This window comes from Vidua macroura, chromosome 1 (genome assembly GCF_024509145.1).
Source record: "Vidua macroura isolate BioBank_ID:100142 chromosome 1, ASM2450914v1, whole genome shotgun sequence".
NCBI classification, from domain to species: Eukaryota; Metazoa; Chordata; class Aves; order Passeriformes; family Viduidae; genus Vidua; species Vidua macroura.
In genome coordinates this window covers 38,514,741-38,537,288 of record NC_071571.1, presented here as the reverse complement: position 1 = coordinate 38,537,288, position 22,548 = coordinate 38,514,741, and the positions used below count along the sequence as shown (strand labels likewise).

Genomic DNA, 22,548 nt, shown 5'->3' with positions numbered 1-22,548 from the left:
TCTAAGATAACTACTTAGACTAAAGCAGTGAAAGAGGATTTTCACAATGGATTTTCTTTTCTTTTCCCTGTACTCCATGTAATTAAATTCTTCCACTGGTGGGAAAAATGCTTTTCCATTATGTAAATGTGTGGCAAGTAGTTGAATACTGAGCCAGTCAGTCACATTTCCCTGCTAAGCATACTATTTCCAATATTTTTCATAACAGAATTACTTATCTTTGTTTCCTAGCTCTGTACGGTTGGCTTTCTGATCCTATTGTCATTTAATCTGTTGCAAGAAATACATCCATTGGGAAATTGTTAAATAGGATCTCAATAAACATTTGGATTATATTTAGCAAGTACAAATCACTAGGAGATATTTGCATATTTATTTGTTGAATTTCAGCTTCCACTTCAGGTTAGATGACACATAAACAATTATACAGCACCTCTGGCAAAGAATTAGTCTTCAAAGCAAGTCAAAGTAACACTAGGAATTTGGAGGAAGATTTCTGAAGTTTTAGAAGGAACTGTGAAAGGCTTATTCTTTGTTTTAGCTCCATACATTTTATGCCAAGTATGGAATTTATGTTGTAGACACTTACTCTGATACATCTTGTTTGTTTTACTCTAATATATATTTCTGAAAAATATTTATGGCAGCAGTGGTCAGAGACTGCACCTTTGCCTCCATCATTAATGTAAAAATTACCCTAATTTAAAGCCAGCTAAAATATTTCAGGGGTGGTGGTTTGTTTGTTTGTTTATTTGGTTTGAGGTGTTTTTTTGTTTGTTTGTTTTTTATTTTCCCAGGGTCTATGGATCAGACTCTGCATTGTACTTTTTAACAGAGGCCACAGATAACTCCGATCTGCCAGAAAGGTTTTAATAGGTTTTATGCAAGATCCAGGATCAGGAGGCCAGGTACCACAGCATGCTTTTGTGCCCTAGCAGAGGAAATACCTCTTTGGATGTGTTCTTGGCCTGCTTCATTTTAGGAGAATCCTTGTGTAAATTATAGGTGAAAATTAACGTAATTAATTGTAATTAGTATAGTGTTTATAGTGGATACAGGTTCCAAAATCTTCAACAACAGTGCAGGAGACTTCATCGTTTCCAGGAACTGTAGATTTACAGTAGCAACTAGATCATTTAGGCCAACCCTGAATACCTTTTGAACTCTGCATTTACATTTGCATCTTTGAAAATCCTCCCACTTATTGACAGTTAAATTTGATGCCTTGTGTACATGAAAGCAATTGGCATACTCTTTCTGTTTGTGTCTCAGTGTGCCTTATTTATTTAGTAGCATTGCTGGATTTTAAGTTCTGGAGATAAACCAAAGCATTGAGGGCACAAGTCTTACCTGCTGTTCATTGCTTGTCCTTTCTTGCATGCCTGGATATGCAGGAAAGACTTGCACTGAAAGTGAGACTGATAAGCTTCCAGTTCTCAAAACAAAGTTATATAGTAAAAGACTTGAGATGACATTTTGCTTGGTACTTTGTTCCTACACATCCACATGTTCTTTGAACTCTGTCCTTAATATTTGTCCTATAAAATCTGTGTTGTTTAAAGGGGAAAAAACAATAAAATGCATTTTAGAATGTGTGATCCCTTAATGTTATTTCATACTGTGATGGGAATAATCAAGGGTTGGAGTCTGTACTTTGATTAGCAGAAAGATATCCTTGTTAAATCCTTGAAATGTATTTTCTTTTTAGCCACATGTTTCTGCAATCATTTCCAGTTTTGCAGAATATTATGCTCAAAATACTATGTTCTGTATGAGGTTCACGTAAACTTATTTTTCCTATTTCACAAGTATGAGGAATCATTTGTTAGTACCTAGCCTTGTCTCAGAAAATTAAGATTACTTAATCTGGATTTTTGATCTCTAACATGAAATTCTTCCCACTACTTCTTTCATTTTCTTCCACTTAGGTAGGCATCCATTTTCCTTCAAGTTCTAGTAAAGCATCATGTATGTACAAGAATCCCTGCCCTACATTGTAATTTCTGTTTCTCTTTTTTTCTTTATTTTTTTTTTTTCCTGGGGTTTGCAAGACCATTTTGTAGTTTTCAGTGGATTAAACTTGTAGCTGAAGAAGATGGGGGAGTTTTTCTGCCTTTGATCACAACTAGAACTTTCCACCTAAGAGAGCTTAGTTCAGGCAGATAACTGTCTTTCAGTCAGTGGCCAGAGGAAGCCAGCATTTAATGAAAATTTAGAGTCTGGATGCGTTTTGTCTGGACTATTTGTTTTTCCTTGAAGGCAGAGATGAGGAAGGATGTGCAATGATGCAGCACTGAATGAAGGATAGCAGAGGAGACACCAAGACTTGATGCAGGAGCAGAAGGAGATTTACTTTCTTCAGTGTTACCTGACAGGTTCTATTTTTATATAGAAATGTCACCTGACAGAAGTCAGGAGAGAGAATATCCAAGTAGTTTAGATGCAGCTAGAGGCAGGAGCTAAAGCCACGAGGGAATAGAAGAGGCAGTTGAGGTGATCTGAATGCAGAGCTCTATATAAAAATAGTAGTTGGAAGGAAGAGGTCTTTGAGGAAGCTGACCACGTACTGCATGTGGCTGTAATCATAGCATAGAAGCTGGCACTAATTGGTAGTGGAGAAATCAAGTGAAAGACTGATGTGTTATGATGGAGAACTCAGGAGGAAAAAAGTGAGAAACAGATGACTGAAAGAAGAGTGGCACCAGAAAAAAAGGAGAATAAGATGGAGATAAGTAGAGATTTGAGGCTGAGAAGGAAGAAGGATGTGATTAAAGAACTGAGGAGAACAAATATAAGGTGGTTGGGCAGCAGCAGGCAAAAAAAAAGGAAAAAAACCCCAAACCCCATGAAAATCTGGGTTTCCTTGTGGCATGAGAAAGAGACAAGTTTGTGATTCTGAAGACTCATTTTCTTTAGGTGGAAAGGCACATCTGTCAGCAGAGTTTATCTGAGGAAAGAGCAGTGTTTTGTTTTCCAAGACCAAAGAAACACTGTGGAAAGATAAAACTAAAAACAGTCCTGGAGAAGAAACTTGAGACAAAGATCTCAGAATCCCTTTTGGAACAAAACAAAGATTAATATATCCAGCCAGAGAAAACTCTCCTAAAGTCTGTGGCTGGTGTGGTTTTAGTAGAATTACCTTGGTCTCTGAGAAGGAAGCTGGGTGAATGACAAGCTAATGAAGATGTACCAAGAGACATGAAGAACTCAGGGTCATGCAGGCATGAAGAGGTCTTCATGCAATGGGCATATCTGTACTAGTAAATTAAATGGAGTCTAGAAGCAGTCTCTGGCCCTGGAAATTAAATGTATCTACTGTTGACTGTCCCTGGCCTAGTTTTGGTGTACACTTACGGGAACTCACCTGAACTATTCCCAGGTAAGGTTTGAAAGTTATCTTGGGATTCTTCCCGGTAGGCAGTTTGAAAGCAACCACCCTGTCTTGGAGGGTGACAGACTTTATTAGCATGGCACCTTTCTGTGCCAGTTGGCCTCAACATTCTTGGATATGTTTATTTTGCGTGTAGAAATAGAGCTGCAAATGGCTCAGTAGATGCAATCCTTTAGAAACTTAGGACATCAACAATCTTTAATGCAAGCTGTGACAGGCAGCGAATATGATTTCTTCTTTAAATTATTGCTGAACTGAGATGTTGATGTGCTCTCAGATTTTGTTTTCATGGAACACTGTGACATTGTAGAAGAGTTGGTTATACAAAGTAAGTTTGTATGAAGCATGCATTAACTTATTTCCATTTAAATGTTATACAAGCATAAGCAAACCTAGGTCATAAGTAACACTCCATCTCACAGAGGGACAGGCTGTGAAATTAAGAAAACAAGGTCATGAGGTTGGTAGGTAATTCAGTTGGCTGGACTAAAAAGCCCAAACATTTAAAAGTAGAGAAAACAGTTTTAAAAGTTCTTGAAACTTGTGGAAAAACAAGGCAAATATCCAGACATAAACAGATAAGATAAATATGGATCTAGAATGGAATAGGTGTAATGTGAAGGTGATGGAGGCATGGAAACTTTGCAGTCAGTGTAGAAAAATGTGTAAAATGAAATTTCATGTGTTGTTCTGGATTCTGAATTCAGGAATGATTCAAACTAAAACAGAACAGCAAGAAAAGTGTCACTGAGAGCCTTTATCTTAGTAGAACAGGCTAGCAAAGTGAAACCCAGAGCATGACAAGATAGTTCCTTGACAAATACAAAAAGGAAGGGGCTGGTACAGAGGAAAGCTGGTTAATTAAGCTAAACAGTGTTGACACGTGAACAAAGTTAGTAGCAGATGTCAATTTTGTTAGTAGCAGATGCAAAAAGCAGTCAGTTGACTCAGAAAATGAAGTTAGATCATCCATGTTACTAGAAGCAGCATGCACCTCAGCTTGCATTTTCTAAATGGGTTTGTGAGTGTGACCTGTTCTTAACCAGGCACAATGTCGGTTTTGTGAGGAGCTTCAGAGATGAGCAGGAGGATTTGCACTTTCCTTTCGAATGCCTTTGCTTCTGAAGAGCCAAGTGCAACATTTTTGAAAAGGACTGTGCAGGGTATTTGGCAGTTCTCCTCCAGCATATCATCTGTCTTTCAGCAGTCATCCTACACTCATGGATCCTTTCCTTTCCAGTTACAGAATTATAGAATCGTAGAATGGTTTGGGTTGGGTCTTTCACTAGACCGGGTTGCTCAAAACCTCATCCAACCTGTCCTTGAACAGTTCAAGGGATGGAGCATCCATAACTTCCCTGGGCAACCTGTTCCAGTATCTCAGCACCCTCACAGTAAAGCATTTCTTCCTAATCTAAGCCTATCTTTCAGTTTAAAGCCATCACTTGTCCTTACACTGCATGTTCTTGTAAAAAGTCCCTCTCCACATCTCTTGTAGGCCCCCTCTAAGTGCTGGAAGGTGCTCTAAGGTGTTCCCAGAGCCTTCTCTTGTTCTGCCCTTTAGATTTTCTCTGTTGAGGGTTGATGTTTTATGTTCTCCATGGTGCTGCTATCACAGGTGCTGTGCTGCTTTCCTGGTTCAGCTGTATGGGAAAATCAAGCCCACACAACAAGTTCACCTGAAGGAGCTTGTCTCCAGGGAGTGTTGTGTCAGACTGTGTCAAACTGTTGCACTATTTTTTTCTCGGTTTGCCCTACTGCTGGAGCAGGATTTCATGGAGAGCATTCCAAATGCATGTCAGTGTAATACTGGGAAATATTTTGTTTGTGTGTGACTGAATGTGAATGTAAATTGATAACCTCAAATTGTGAGAAAAGATAATTTTAATGTCTTTCTTATTATTTTTGTTGACATTTACGTATTTCTATAAATACCGTGAAGTTTAATTAATACCAGACTGGTGGATGTGGAAGCCCTCCATGTCTCTAAATGAAAACTTTCAAATATAAATAGCTTTAAAACTATAAATAGAAAAATATTTGTACTATATTTATCACTAACCACTTTCCCCCCCCCCTTTCATTGCATCACACATTTTATTTTTAGTGATGCTTGCTTAAAATAGTTTCCCTGCTTCCCTATTGGCCATTATATGGCCACTGTGGAATCCAAGTGCTTTCTAAGCCAGATGGTAAGGAAAGTGTTCCTTACTTGAGCAGTGTGAGCCTGAAGTCTTGTCTGTTCAGAGCTTCTTCACTGATGGCATCAGCTTTGTCTGGTTGGTTGGTTTCACGTACATATTCCTTAGCTGGTTTCAAAATGTGATTCCAGCATTGTTCAGGACCTCCTGTTCTTCTTACATTGATGTTATTCTATGTCCCCCTCATAAGATGGTAGCTCTGGTTTTGCTAACTTACTGAAGTCCATACTCTTCACAAAAGTCACTGTGTTGGCAGCCATAACAATTTTTTGTATTCTAATTTGATTAGTTTTACAATATTGATGTGTTGGTGATCACCTCAGTTGCACACAAAGTAATAGGAATAGCTTTAAGTTTTGATGGCATTCAGGCCTTAGTTTTGACTTCACTGTTGAAACTGTAGCTTCCTGTGCACTTTTAATTTGTGCTATTACATCCTTTTCCCTTTTTGTTTGTGTGTTCATAGATACATAATTTAAAATAGGGTTGAATGTAGTGTAAGCCACATTACTGTTTGTTGGAGTTTTCAGGCCACGGTTGTCTTCCAGCACTATGTATTTGAAGAGGCTGCAAGGGCATCACATGGTTCTTTTCTCCTAAACTGTCTCAAGAAAGGGAAGTAAGTGTCTGTAAGGACCAGCTGATTATCTGTACACTGCTCAAAATGGCAGACAAAGTGTAGAAATGCAGTTACTTAAGGCAAATAAGATCATGGTTGGTTCCTTGTAACTCTGAGTGTGTGCTTTGGTCTCAGCCTGGAACACTGCTGTGGCAAAGAAGAGGAAGGAAGCAAGATAGGAGTTCTTATGGCAAAGAAGTAGGAAACAAGTAGGACAAGTGGACAAGTTTTGTGCCCACATCACAAGCAGCAAAAGACTTCCTGGCACTTCTGAGGCAGAAGTGGTTCCCTTTTGTACCAAGAGAAATGCCTTCTCCTGTGTCACTTGCCAGCAGCCAGGAGCTGTGTCTGTACGGGCAGATGAGCTGGACCCAGGGTGTACCTCAGACATGTCAAGGTGTTTGGTACCATTTCTTGTGGTGTTAGTGGGGTCCCAAGAGCTGCAGATCTGGGAGCTGATGTGATGAGATGGAGTGAGAGGTGATGCTCCTGTCTCTGCCCAAGCCCGTGCTACTGTAGTTATTGCCATGAGACTACTTGTACCTTGGACTTCTTGCATATCTGGAGGAGCAGAGCCAGGAGCAGAAATGTGTTCTGTCATCTTTGAGAGGTGGAGGAGGCATTGCTGCTTGTCAAATAGGAAATTCCCAAAATGGCCAGCTATTACTCATGCACTAAAACTGTTTTCCTGTCCTTATCAGGCAGGAGTATTTTTCCTGCTGGTAGGCCATCATGAACATTCCTTAACTTTACATCCAAGCAGATTGATGTTGCATCCAGCCAATGACAGATAAAATAGTCTATGTTCATGGGGCTCTGAGACTTTGAGGAATCATGGACTCATTTAACCATCAATCTTCCTGCTTTGAGGCATGCCAGCATCTGCAAACTTCTTAGTTTTAAATGTGATTGATGTAGTTTTATTTTTATGCAGCACTTTGGGATGCCTACTGAGAAGGGCTCTTAAAATAGGTGTAACTTAATGTGCTGTTCAGACTTCTCATTAATCTCCTTGTCTTTACTCTTACCCAGAGGTAAAATACAAAAGCTACAGAGGGAGGAGTTTGGAATAAAATGATATAAAAGGGGGCTCTGAAATAAAGACATTTATTATTGAGGACTAAGACTAGAAGTGGAGGAAACAGAACAGGATGTTCAGAAAGTCCAGGCCCTTTGGCAAGAGTTAAGGAGCTTGGAAAATAAGCAGAGCTACAGTGAATTTGTGAAACAATGTTTGTCTTCCTAAACTGAATACTGGAAAGGATCCATTTCACTTTGCCTTTGCCAGCACCCTGATATCTATTGTGGCACTCATCTTCTGGCCTCTTTATTTTCAGAGAAAATTTTGACTTTGTTTTTAGAAATTATTTGTGCTTCCTGCTTTCTTATGGCATTAACACGATCATGTTGTGGCTGTGGGGCTAAACTTTGGAGTCTTAATCTTTGGTCCTGCTGTACCACCCTCTTTCTGATGTTGGTATTTTAACTGCAGCGATGGCTAATGGGCTTAAAAGATTCCACTTCCACTTTGCTTCACCACTGTTTTGTCTGTATGGGTAAATTAATCAGGGCCAGGACTTGTATTTTATGATTGTCCACATTGTTTAATTCTAGCGCATTCCATGACATGATTTTGGTCTGTGCCAACTAGCACACTCCCAGGTGACAGCTGTGGCAGGACGGCGTGGGAGAGAGGCTGTTCTCAACAGGCATTATTGAAGAGGTAACCATGTTTTGCAGGGGAAAATGGTGTCAAGATGTGGATTGGAATTGACTTTGCCTTTCTCCCCAAGCCTCTGGATTCTGATGCATTTTATACACTAGGACCAGTCTCTCTCGATCTTAGCATTTGTGGAAGATACTGAAATACAAACTTTTGCTTCCTCATTGCATCACTAGGTGCTGATATCCACAAAAACATCGAGCCACCTCTTCCTTGTCCCTGTGGGCCATCTGCTTAGGCTTACAGCAACACCTCCACAGTGATAAGACCTTTATCTTTGAGTAAGAGTCAGGATAGGGGCACAATTCAAGTTTTATGTCAAGTTAGTTCACAACAAAACCAATCCCTCTGAACCTGAGTGATTGCTTTCCAGAGAGTGATCTTCCATCATGCAACATATTTGCACGCAGAGGTACAGCAGTAGCTCACAAAGTGTTGTCACAGTCTCACAACAGCAAATTAGATAAATAATTGCTGTTCTGGTATGTATGTATTTGCTTATCACACAGAGTCACGATGACTGAACATACAGATTGTTCATTTGCTTGCACACACAGATTTTTTTAAATTTCACACCTGTAACAAAGCACTCTTCAGGCTTTGTTTGTCACTTTACATGAAAATTGGAATGTTTACTTTTTCCTCTGGGATTTCTAGTTTGAGAAGCCTTCTGCAGTTCTCTGTTGTGTAAGGGATCACTGAATTCCAGAGCATTGCTGATGCTTTGGCTGAATGTGTTTTTCCAAAATTTGTTCGTATAAGGTGCACCTCTGTGTGAAGTATTCTTTATAAATCTTGATTGCTCTCTTTCTGACTTCATTTTTTAGTTTCTGAGTTTTTAGTGTAGAATGGAAATATTATTAAAACCATAGTTTTCTTCACTCACTGTTGCAAATATTTTTTCATTTAGGTCATCATGGTGTGATGTTTGTAGGATGTACATCCATAGTAGCTACAGGCTGCACAGGCTTGGGTTTTTGTCTTGAAAATGACAGGATTAGCTGCACAGTGAGCCTGTATTTATCATGAAGATTTAAGCTCTTGAGCCTGTTCTTGGTGCCACTGGAGCAGCAAAGGAAGAAACCACTGCTGAGTCATTGGACTAACCAGTGTAGATTTCTTCATCATGACAATCTGTGTACAGCACTATTATCAAGGGGATTAGGAACTTTGAGCAAAAGGGATTTTGTTGTGTTAGTGCTAGATGAAATGGTGCTTTTACAAACTGATGTGGTGGGCAGGTTTGAGGCTAGTGAGAGTCATGAGAGCCATGCTGCTAACAATCACACAGAAAATGTTAGGAAAAAGAAAGTCTGTGAGAGGTGCAGGGTCTCCTGTGTAAACTCTGTTTACAGTTTTGCCAGTCCATACACTCCTCTCAATATTCATTAGCTGAAGAGACTGAAAAGTCAGTCTGGAAGAGATTGTGCTGACTACAAGTTTCTGTAGCCTTTGGTGGTGCCAGCTGCAAAAATAGGCAAATCAGGCTGCAGTGGAAGGGCGTGATGGGGCAGCTCCAGCCCAGCCACTACCCTGGAGGCGTTTTGGAGGCTTTGGCTGGAAGCCCTGAAATGCATCTCCCTGGGGAGGACTGCATTGCAAACAGACCTTGCCCTTCCCTGTCAGTGGATTCCTTTGGCAGTAGGCTGGCATCAGAACATCTAAACATATTTATGATAAACTGCAGTGATTTTTTTGCCCCTCTTTGAGATGGATGTGAGATTTGCATTGTGTTCATTAATTCATTTCACATATGACCCTTTCAAAAGGTCTCATTATAGCAGCCATTCATTAGTGGTGGCATTGTGCCTGGCTGAAGGCCAGGTGAAAACATGTTTCTCAATTTCTCACTCTTACATGGCCTAAACCAAACATTAACAACTCCCCATTGATTAAAGTGGCTCTTGATTGGATCAAGGGTACTGTGTTGTAGGAAACAAAGGACTGGTGGAGTAGTTCCTATTTTTCGTTGGAGTTTGGCTTTTTTAAAGAGGACTCAGAGGTCCTCTGCACCCCAACCTGAAGGAATACCTTTGAAATAAGATACTTGTTTACATCTATAAAGAGATTAGCATTAGAAGTAACTTAGAGGTAATGAAATAAACCTTTATGCGTGCTTTAGAGGACTTTGTCTTTTCCCACAGAATTACGGACCTCGGTAACTTGATCAACTCTGTAGGAAAAGTCTTTCTGGGAAAGGGTTAATGTACAGGGAGAAAAGCCCACTGAACAAAGCAAGCTTTCTGCTGAAAATGAAGAGTTTATAAAACCATAAAACTCTTTATCTGATATAATTTTATACTTCTTTTTTTGCAGGGAATAATGAATTTTTCTAGTTCACCTTACTTACTTACTTTTCATAAGAAAGGGAGAATGTTGAGATCACTCAGTAAACAAGAAGTCTCAATAAGAGCCAATGTTTGCTTCAGGCAGCAATTGGACCACAGCAAATGTAGGCAGGCTGGTGTTAGCTCCCATGAACTGTAATGACAATTAGATTGTTGCTGAACTAAGTATGCAGGTCAATGGGTAGGTCTCTGCGTCCCATACTGGAGCTCTTACTGCTGTATGATTCACTGCTTTTAGGACCTGCATTAGTAAGATTAAAGTCAGTGCTGCTTTGCCTACCTAGCTCCTTCCTGCAGGGAATGCAGGGGAAAAATACTTGTAAAATCCTGAGCACACAGAAAAGAAAGAGACATCCACACTTACCTTGTTGCAGTGATTTTGAAGCTTTTCTACACTCTTCTGTGGGACAGATTGCTCTGTTGCATCAGTTTTGTTGGTGTTGTTCAGACATCAGTTATTCAGTTCCTACCCTTGCACAAGTGCCAAAAATCACAGATGTGGAAATCTTGGGCACTGTGATTTTTCACAGCATTAATGACAAAAAAACAGTTGGCTTCAGGGATCAGAGGCATCTTTGAATATGAAAAAAACTCTTTTAAGTTTATTCTTCCTTTGTAAAGGCAGTTGCTCATTCAGCCCTCAGTGAAGTGTGAGTACCCTTAGCTGGAACCCTCTGCTGCAGTGTGGTCTTGCTCCTGTTTAGAGTCAACGGGGTTGTTTGCACCACTGCAGCTCATTACCCAGGCTTTTCATCAGCTGCTGAGCTTCATTTATTTTCTGGAGTTTACTCCCTTAAAAATATGGTAGCCATCAGTAGAAAACCAACTGAAACGAGAAGTGTTGGACTTCTTTTCTATTTTAGGTATTATGTGGTTCTAGAGCAAATAAAAGGTATAGATTATTTAGTTTTATTCAAACAAATAATTTGCAACAGCTGGTAAGGAAAGGGAACAACCGTGAGCTGAAAATAAAATTTATAGCACAGTTCTGTGTATGTTGTCAGGGAATCATTCCCATGCAACCCAGTAATGGCGCAGAGATTTCAGGGATTATGTTCAGATTAAATGTCATCAAGAGCTGAGGCTTGGCGGTATGCCAGGAAGGTCATATGAGGAAAGTCCCAAACTTCTATACTCAAATAAAATTGTGTTCTGCTTAATAACCATAATACTCTGCAAATTTTAGCACAAATAATAACTTAGGTTAGGAAATGTCATAATTTTATTTTTAGAAAGTTTATTATTTAATTTAGGTTCAGGATTTTTCACTGCTTTTTGGGATTTAAGACTATGTCAGCAATTTTATTTGGAGATACAGTTTTTTTTTCTTGGTAGCATGGCATTAAGAAACTTTATACCAAAGCTTTTGCAAGTTTTAAAATTTGAAATTTTTCATTTTCAAGTTAAACATGAATGGAACAACAGCCTGCTAATACTTCCACAAGTATTATTATTTCCCAGAAACACCCCTGTTATTTTAAAGACGTCTAAAATGCTGTAATTCCATGGCATTTATGGAAGATTACTGTATTACTGGGAGGGAATAAGAAAATAGTTAACAAATGCATAGTTGAGAATTGCTTTTTCTTTTATTTATCTGTGGCTGGTCTGTACCATTCCAAAATACCTGTGGAATTATGAAGGAATATGCTGACTGTCTAATACTACATTGAGAATGTGTCATTTTGGTTTAATCTGATCTGTTTACAGTAGATTGGTTTAAACTACGGAAGGGAATTCTTTCCCTAGGGGATATCTATACATGGAATTGTAGAGCCTTAGCTATAATACTTGAAATAAACAGTCTTAATCTACTTGCCATCTCTAAAAAAAAAAAAAAAAAAGCTGAAACTATTTAAAAAGTGATTTCTTAAATCTCTTAAGTGCTCTCCAGTGTGATCCTACTATGCATATGCCTAAGGATATATGATGATTTATTCCATATTGTTTCAATTGCTGCCTGGCACTGACCCCAGCAGTGGTGTGGGCACACCCCTTCCTGCTGCCCTTAATGAGCATCATCTGTTACAGAGAGAATTGTAACAAGACTTTTCTTTTGGGTGCAACCAACCTCCTGAATCAAACCATGGCTGTTGGATTTGATTTACCAGTGAGCTTCAGTAAAAAGGGAGCAAAACTTGGAGTCATTAGCCAAAGCAGTGATGAGACTCTGGATTCAGGGCTCCACCTTTATTTTCTAGTTACATATGCATCCCGTATTTGTAAACCTTATATTAGGTATACTGAATATACTTAAGTATGTGTTTATATACCCATGTATGCATGTGTGTGTAAACATATGTGCGTATGTGCATGCTGAAGTTTATTTTCCCCTTTCTCCTCTTCTCCTCTTTGCTCACCTTGCCTGCTGCAGAGAGGCACAAGACAGGGAAAAAAATTATTTTAGCTGACGAAGGCCAGCATTGCAATGGGAGAGTCTACAAACTCAACTTCAGTTCATTGAAGTGTAGAGGTTGGGAGGTAACGACCAGAGTTGTCAGATTCTGGAAAGAGTCACAGTGATATGAGTGGGATCAAAAGTCCAGCTGGAAAGCACCAGGAGATGTGGCTGGGTGCAGCAGCAAGACCCTGGGCTGGGCACCCAGGCTCCTGAGGCAGAGGTGCTGCCAAGTTTTGCAGAACAACAGATCCAATTGGTTTGTTGTTTATGAAGGATATGGTATGCAACCCTCAACATGGCAACGGTTCTTTAAAGTGCAGATGTAAGAAATTCCAGTTAGAAGTCAGTCCTTTAAGTACTGTGAATAAACAAGGTAAATTCATTAATTATTTCAAAAAACTTAAAGACCTTATGTTGTACAATTAATTTGTCCTGAATTATTGATAGGATTTTTTCCATTACTTTTCTAGACCTTTATTTAAACTACAGTCAGTAAAAATTTACCATCCTACAGCCCCAGACACACAGTAATAAATCAACCCTTATTTCCTTATTTGCTTGAGGCTAATGTGACAACAAATAGTCTGTTCACATGCATTATTTCTTTGTACTACATCATATGCAAATATTTCAATTATTATCCTTTTATCTCTATAATATTTTAACAACATGATACAACATGTTTCTCTGATAAATTGAGTTACATAAAAGCAGCTTCACATCTACATAATACTTTAACAAAACATTCCCTCTATTTCAAGTTAAAATGTGTGTTCAGCTTGGGAATATCCTAATAAAGAAACTTAATTTGCCTTATTAAGAAACACTTGCGTATTCTTATAAGTTTCAATGCTTTTTTTTTTTAAAATAATAATTTTATCGCACTTTGGACTCCTGCCTGCCCAGGCTGCCTGAGGCTGGCAAGGTTTGGTAAGTTGAATTCTACAGTTAAATTGAGTAGATTTCTTGTTTATAAAGGATGTAGGATGTAGCTTGGCTTCCTTGCACCTTCCCGCCCCACCCCCCTTCTGTGAATATTTCTGTAACTGGATGTTTATTTTCTAGTATTAATCCTTAGTGGCTTGAGAATGATGGCTTTGCTGCTAAAGCTGGTAGAACCCTGAAAACTGATGTTGCCTCAGCAGGGTTCATCCAGCTTCGTACCTGTGCAGCGCTGCGTCACCAGCATTTTAAGCAGGATTGTTCCAAGGGCCTGTGAGATCCCTTGGCATGGTGCAGCCTCCCCTGTGTGAGTGGCTGTGTCCCGGTGCCTTGCTCGGACAGGTGGGAGTTTCAGTGCCTGTGGTGTCACCGGGATGGAGATGGCAGGTGCTTTGCTGGGGACCCATGTGCCGGGGTGCTGGAGGCGACCTGTGTGTGCTGCCCACCCAGCGTGCCTTCCTACCTGAGTTGAGTATCGGGTACTCAGGGCTGCCTGAGGTCGCACTAGTTGTATCCTGAAGTATTTGAAGAGTTTTATCCTAATGTGTAAAGCAAAATATACGAGGGAGGAATAGGTATGTCTCCCCCTTTCCCAAAGAAGGGGAAGAGAAACACATAATGATAGAAGAATTAATTTCCTCTTAACTCTGCCTGTCCTGTCTCGAGGCTTTTTATAAAACCAAATAGCATTGCTAAGCATCTGTTTGCTGGAGGAGTGTGAAATAGCCAGGTGTGCTTTGTGTAAAAGCAAGTGATTGTAGCCTGAAACATCGCTGCAGACGCTTCATGAGTCAGATCATTCATGACTGCAATAACGAGATTATTCATGGCAGGCTCCTCATTGTGACAATGGTCCTTTGTTTGAAGTCTGCATTGTGTATGTGCTATACTTCCGATTTGAAGATTCCTTCTCTGCTAGAAAACAGCATTGCAGCAAGGAAACAGAAGTGAAGATCAGTGTTGCTAAGTTCAGGATGTTACTCAGTGCTGGAAATAATTGGGAAAGTTCATAGTTGAGTTAAAATCTGTAACCGTGAACTTCAGTGGGATGGTACTACTTCGTGTTGGTCCTGAGGTAGGTTTTTTTTGATTTTTAGTGAGTTGTCTTTTGGTATTGTGGGTTTTTTTAAACTCTGCCTTCTGATTAGAACTGGTTATATACTGCCAAGAGAGTTTTGTTGCTTGTGATCATATATGAGGTATTTTGTCTTGATAGTGACAGTCCTTTCTGTACACAGCCATTTTGTTTAAGGAAAGGAAGAACAAAACCACAGCATTTCTTTTGTGTTCAGAGTAAAGTTATTTTTTGGTTCGCCCATGTTCTTAATTTTTTATGAAATGATTCTTGTCTCCATTATATAACTTTTATAAGGTCCTTGTGTTAAGAGGTGATTACACTTTGTGGTGGAACCATGACTCAGGGTGTTTTAAATTTAGGTGCTATAATATGGCTTGGATTTGTCTCCTGTACACCTGGGTGGTCAGACTGAAACCAAGGCATGTTGTGCTCCAGATCTTTCCCCCAGGTGGAGCACCCTTGTGTGATCTTCCTGTGACTTGTGCACAGATCAGCTGGGAAGTTCATCCCTGGTGAGGCAGGCTGGGGAGCACGGGGTACTGGAATCCTCTTGCTCTTCCATCTTGAGGAGTCCCACAAAGCTCGCAGGCAGCTCTGGTGCGCTGAGAGGAGGCAATCTCTGCCACAACTGGGAAGATGATGATGGTTAGTCAGGGATAACTTTTGGGAAAATGAAGAGACCATCCCAGTGCGGCAGCAGCACCTCAGAGGGAATCACCACAGCTGTTTGCTGCAGTAGAGAGTTGAAAATATAACTGTGTTTCCCATGGTCAGCAGCTAGTAAGGAAAACAGAGCAAACTCAGTTCTTGAAAAGCACATCTGAAGCTAAAATACTGCTTTTGTTTTTACTTTTGATTCTAGCTTTTGTCCTTGAAGCTCAGAGGTTTCCTGGTGTTTTCTTTTGAAACTGTGCTGTTTCATGCAAGGCAAACAAGACTAAAATAAATCCAATGCCAGCATTACAGAGACTCTGCCCTCTATTTGGGCATGTGATTTTTAATTTTTTCCCCTAATTAATTATTATATTCTACAGCAGAAGATTGTTTGGATTGTTATGGATGTTAGCTATGAATTTTGAACTCCAGTATAAATTTGAATTCCAGGTCATTTTGTTGCAAGTTTATGTAATATTTATATGCTCACATTCAGAATTTAAAAAAAAGAATTAATTGTTTGACAGGAAGAATAAAGCATTTGAGTATTCTGTATTGTGTGTGGTTGTTATGACAGATTTCTTTTGGTTGCACAGCATTCAAATTATACATGAATAGGGTAATGTTGCATTATATCATCTGTTGGTACTTCTACAAGCAATTTCATTACTTCATTAAAAATTTACAGTGATCTGAAAGGCACTTTGTGATGGATATAGTAATAATTATACACGTGATTTTGTTATGTTATGTATATAGTGTTATATAAATCTACATTTTCTGCATCCTATAGCAAGAAATAGACTACTATTCCTCTTGAGATACCTGCCGAGTAATTGAATATAAAACCTGAATTTTTTACTGAAGTTTTTTGTATTTTAGCCATTTCAGTTGCAGTTGACAAAAATGCTTTCACTATTATTGGAAAGATAATCAAATTGAGTTTGCTGAAGCAGAGATAATTGTTTTGAGACTGATTTATTTACAAATGAGATTAAATGGGAATGCAATAATACTTTTTGCCCTAAGCAGTCAAAGGGAGCAGTGTTTACTTATTACCTTTTCCACACATCTAGATCAAGGCTGTTTAAATTGCAGGCTTGATTTAGGCTTGAACCATGAGCGTATTTGACCTTGCTATGATTACATTAACTTTGCCTAATGGTGTTGGAAATGTGGCGCATCTTGCTGGTTTTTCCAGTTTCTTGGAGAGTGGATTCCCCATTCCTAGGTGTCAAGATTGTGCATGACTCTCGGATAGCCATGAAGATGCAGATTGATCTCACAACAAATAGCTGAATAGCCCTTAGTTAAATTAAGTGACTAATGCAGGTTAATACATTGTTATCTTGTCATTTACTGCAAAAGATTATTTTTTTAATGAAAAGAAAAAAAATAAACTGTAGAAGTCTGTTGTCAGTAAACTTTTGACCATTTTATTTAAAAATTCTGTTTTCTATGGAAATATATAAATTGCAATGAAAATGTATAAAACTTTTGTTGTGACCAGAACTTAGTTACCTAGTTTAATAGGTATTAATGTAATTTTTGCTATGCTCTGCTTGAGGAAGCCCTAGGATCTTACATTGCTTATAAGGATTGTGAATATCAGAAATACCTAGTTTAATAGGTATTAATGTAATTTTTGCTATGCTCTGCTTGAGGAAGCCCTAGGATCTTACATTGCTTATAAGGATTGTGAATATCAGAAAACAGGTTGGGAGTGAGGGATGTTGGCTTCTGACATAGTCCCCCATGTGTAAAAGTGTAAAATGAGCAATAATAATAAGATTGTGACTATGATGACATGTGAAGTGCAGGTGTTGGGATAGGAAAAGGTCTCCTTGGAGTTGCTAGGTATCTGATTTCAGTTTTCTTATTTCTTTTAATGTTTTGAAAAGTTCACATTTTTGCAGTTGAAGTTTTATAGCAAATACCAGGTTTGAAACTCCTCAGCAGAACTACTGAATTGTAGTTAGTGTGTGTACACAACAGAGGAAAAATCTTGAGAAGAAAATCCTCCCATTTCCAGTTTCCTCAAAACTCTTAAAGGAAGAGTCATGTGAAAATATTTTCTTTAAATTGTTTGACAGTGCCATTCAAAAATGAGGTGTTTTGTGCTCCTACTTGTTAGCTCAAGCAGAACCAGATAATGATAATTCTTAGACCTGTGATTATTCATTGCTAAATTTATTAATAATGGTACTCTTTCACTCTTTTATGATAGCTTTTCAAAGCAATCTCTGTAGTGAAAGGCAGCCTGCTCATATTTTGTCTTTACCACCATAGTGGTCTCCTTTTTTTCTTTTTCTCCTTTTCTCTTCTTCTTTTTCTTTTCTATTTTTTAAGTCAATTATTGGATAAAAAAGAAGAAGAAATTTTAATATATAGCCTTGCTAGGGAAGAGAATGGAGGGAAATAAGATAAATTGGCCTAAAAGCAAAATTGTCTAAAGTCTAAAATTGAAGTAAAGCTCTTAACTAAGCTGAACTTTGAAATATTTATCTAGATCAGTAATGATTTCCTCTGTGAGTACTGAAAAAAAAGAAAGGAAATCTGGATATATTTGCCTAAGGTTGAAGCATATCATTATTAGATACATGTCACTGCTATCTGTGGATTATTCAGTGGTTAATATGTAACAATCATTCTTTATAGTGGTCAGTTTATTTGTATTAAATTTTGCTCTTTAAGATCTTCACAAACGTTGAGGAAAGAGTAGGAGGAGAGATTTATTTTCTTAATTGGTGGCATTAAAAAAAAAAACAAACACTATCACCAAAGCTATTTTAGGACTATTTAGAGGAGATTTTTTACACATGCTTTCATGTGCTGCAATAACTATAAATAAAGTGTCTTCACTTCCTTCTGGGCTTGAGGTTATTCCACCCATACACAGAGACCTCAAAACACTTGTCCACTGAAGTGTTTTTTCTCAAGACCTCTGGAAATCAGTCTCTCCCTGAGACTGAATTGGTCCATTGTTCAGCTCAGCACTAAGTAAACAAAGAATCTTCGTATTTATTAGGAATGGAAATGTATGTCCATGCTCATGAACTTCTACAGAGAAATCCATTTGCTCTGTCTTCAGTGTAACAACACTCTTGATACAATTTCTGGATGCTTTAGCATCCTTTTTTGACCTTACCAGAAGAATTTGGAATATGTAGTAAAGGCCAATGCACCACACCACAATAAGGCTGTATTTCTCTGTTTTCCTCTATCTGAACAGTACTGACTTGCAAGAGGTGATGGTACCATATGAGTGAAATATTTAAAGTTACAAATGTGAGGAGGGGCTGTTTTAACTAGTTTGTCCAGGAGAAAACACTATTAACTCTTCTGCATGTACGCACCCTTCTTAATTGCTGAAAACTTCTTAAAGAATTTCTGGGTTAGTGTGAGAGCTTGGCTGTAGAGCTGGAGTAACTGAACTTCAGAGCTGGAGGAGACCTGAAATTTATCTGGGGGATTATCATCTGTAGGCCACAGAGATGACCTAGATCAAAACTTTACCTGTCGGAAGGGTTTCAGAACAAATAAAAGCAAGCTGAATGCAGTTTTTGAACTTTTATTTTCTTGGGCTGTTGTGCTTGGAAAGATCCTGGCCAGCCCATTTACAACAGCACCAAAGTGGGCAATGATCAAGACAAATGTCTTAGTAGGCAGAGTCACAACAGAGAAACCTTTTGGAAGCATCCTTTAATCTGGTGGTGTGGCATGTGTGGAACCCCCCAGGGGTTACTGTCATGAACTACTCCCATGAGACTCCTGACAGAGAAGGTTTTTCAACACCAAATGTGAATCATGAAGCGTGCCTTTGATTGATTGCAGCCTCTTGTTTGGGAATGTAATTAATGCCTCGGTTCAGCTGCCAACATGCTGATGCACAGTGATACTTGAGATGTCACAGAGGGTGTCCCCCTTGGCCTCCAGCAGTGGCCCTAGAAGGAAAGGTATCTCTGTGGGAGATGCCCCATAATGTTGAGGTGGTACATGGAAATAGTTGAAAAAAAGGCCCTTCTGTCAGAAGAGCCTTGTGTTATTTGAATTTGTATGAGAATTTGGGATTTTTTTCCCATTTTCATCCTTTTACCTTTCATTTTTTCCTCTGTTATGAATAAAACTTAAATGCTTCTGTAGAAGAGAACTAGATTGACAGGAAAGATACCAGCCACTTCTCACAAGGAAAGAATTGCTAGTCTTGGTCTTCATGATGTGTAATAATGGCCAAATGATAAAAATATAGCATTTTTTATCTAGTCTTTTTGCTGTGGAGATTAGCAATTCATAAATTATTTTCTACTTTGGCTGCTGATATCCTCATTATAAAACTGAAGGGCTCTTAGGGCAGTTCAGCGATGCTTTCAAAGTGTTTCCTCTTGGATGAGATCCAGAGGATTCCAGCATGGTCGTTTTGGCACAGTTGGTTGCTTTTATAAAACAGGTGTCTACATGTGTGTAATAAATCCAGTTATGCTGATAAATCTGAACAGATAATTGAAAAGTGTGTGTTACAGTGAACAAAGCTGCTAATTTACCATGTCAGTAAAGCAAAATATAAGCAACATTTCTGTAATGTGTGTAATGTTCAGTAATTCTGTAATTTAATGACTCCATTGTGTGAGCCATTTTAAAATTCCTGTTCAAGATGTTCTTGATCCAGATGTTCATATATTTTATTTTATTACTAGCTGCCTGTCAGTTAAAATCTGCAAAACTGATTCTCTTCTTGCTTTACAGTGGTACCAGCCACTCCATTACAAAGGATATAAAATTAATAAGTGGAGAACTGAATCATACACATTAAAAATATAAGTAGTAAATGAAAATCATCAGTAGGCTTGTATTACCAAAGAGTCACTTTTCCAGGCGATGTTCCAGTCTATTCTTTGAAACCAAAAAAGCTTTTTAATCCAGCTCGTATCACTTACATCAGACTGTTGCTAGTTAAGTTGCTAAGTTTCAGCAATATCTCAGATGGCCTGGAAATCTTAGAAAAGCAGACTGACCATTTTACTGTAATTAATTTCATTGTTAGCATTGTGGTGTTTTGGGCTCTTTTTATACATTTCCTTCCAAAGTTTTGAAGTCTCAGTCCTTATTTCAGATTAATGCCTTGACCTTATTATCACCATATCCACGTGGAGTCCCATGACCTTCAGAGAAAGGTAGAGGATGTTTTGTAAAGCTCATAAACAGCTGAAAAAAAGTCAAGCTCAAAGGCGATAACCTCCATGATTATTGCTACTGAATTAAACGAAGCATTGAAAGGAGACAGTTCTATTGCAGTTACTGGTTAGCAAAAGTCCTTCTAAGACCCAAAGGATGTGCTGTAGTTTGGTCTTTGTTCCTCAAGTGTGTAACAGATTTACAGATTTCAAGGGTTGCCTCCAGCTCTGGGAAGAGCTAGGACCTGTGACCAAAGATTTCAGAGATGCAGGGAGAACTGCTAAAGAAAGTCCTGGATTCTGAAGTGATTTGGAGTGTGTGCTGAAGCTGAGGATCAGTCAGTCAGGAGCAGTAGATGAGTATCTATGTGGTGTAACTGTACCCATAAAGTATATCTATGTTGTATCTGTACATTCAGGGTCTGTGTATGAGTTGATGTGGCCTCCATAACTTGTCAAATGATCGTCCAATCCCTCATTCCTTTAAATGTTCTGTAAAAGTCCAGTATTCTTAAGAGGCCACCCGGATGAGAGCTGATAAATGGGATTGCAACAGACTCTTTTCCCCTCTTTAACGTGGTTTTTTCTTTGCACAGGCTCTGAGAATAGGTCTGATCCTGAGGAGATTGATCCTAAGTGCCTTTGTTCAGGGAAATGCATACATTGCTCCTGTTGCCTCCCTCCTGCTCAGGATAGCTTGGCAAATTAACAGCTTTTGCACTTTATTTTGAGGCTATTTTCATCATCATGAGTTTAGGAGCACAAATTCCCTTTAGTAGCTCTCTGCGCTGCCAGATATGAGTGAGGGAGCTGTTCAGTACATTGTCTGAAAAGCAGGTATATAAATCCTCTTCAAACTGGGAATATAATTTCAAGTAAATAACTTATTTTATGTCCCCTGCTGCAATGATAGTCAGTTAATCTAGTTCTCCTAGCTGAGTATTATGGGGGTGGTCTTCAGACCTAAATTCAAATATCTAAGGAGAGTTAGAATCTGTAGATGAAAGGCTTGATGTCCATGCAAAACACTGTGGGAACAATTTATCTGTTGTGCTTAGATTGAGCTGTAATTATGCTTTGTGACCAAGAGGAGGAAGGAAGTGTGATTTACAGTGTTGAGACTTGTGATGCTTTCCTTTAGTTTTGGCACAAAAGCAGTTGTGGAGCTCTTGTATGCTGCAAATCTTCCCTAGATGAAAGTAATATGGAAAGAGCAAGAATACCATAATATTGATGACCATGCTTATAGGAGTGTTGTCTGATAATCCATTCTAAATCAAATAGTGATGTACAAGTTTGTGTGTATGTTCTTGGTTTGGGTTCTTTACATAAAAATAAATTAAACACTCACACAAACATTCTGCTTACAATTTCTGTGCTCAGAAAGATTTGAGTTTTTATTGCCTCTCTCAGCCAGTATGTAATGACCCAGCATTTCTGCTGCTGAACAAGATTGATTGGTTGTGCAAAATTGATGATACTAATTTTCTACCTGAGCTGTTTTCTTATGTCTCTGCCCAGTACATTGGTGGTGATGTGGGAGTAGGGTTCCAATGCTTTAGTGCCTGAACTGCACTTTTCAAAAGTGCAAACTGCAAATTTCACAAAGTCACAGAATATGCTGAGTTGGAAGAGATCGACAAGGTCCAGCTCTTGGCCCTGTGCAGGACCATCCCCAAGAGTCATCCATGTGCCTGAGAGCATTGTCCAAATGCTTCCTGAACTCTGTCAGGCTGGTGCTGTGACCACTTCCCTGGGGAGTCTGTTCCAGTGCCCAACCACCCTCTGGGTAAGGAGCCTTTTCCCTTTGGGTCCTGTCACTGGTCACCAGAGAGAAGAGATCAGTGCCTGCCCCTCCTCTTCCCTTCATGACCCTCTTCATCTCAAGAGCATGCTCAGGGTGCATCAGAATGTGAGTGTATGTTATGGTTGTTATGCTTATAGTGTCAGACCTTATCTGTGTTAGAATATTGGAGTGTTTATGCCCTACAGATTGAATATGAGTTGAATGAATGAAGAA

General features: G+C 39.0%; 1 protein-coding gene across 5 annotated transcripts in view; it reads left to right on the top strand.

Annotated features, from left to right (window-relative positions):
• Positions 1–22,548, top strand: part of THRB (thyroid hormone receptor beta) — a 155,643-nt gene that overhangs the window by 39,980 nt on the left and 93,115 nt on the right. The window lies entirely within an intron of this gene.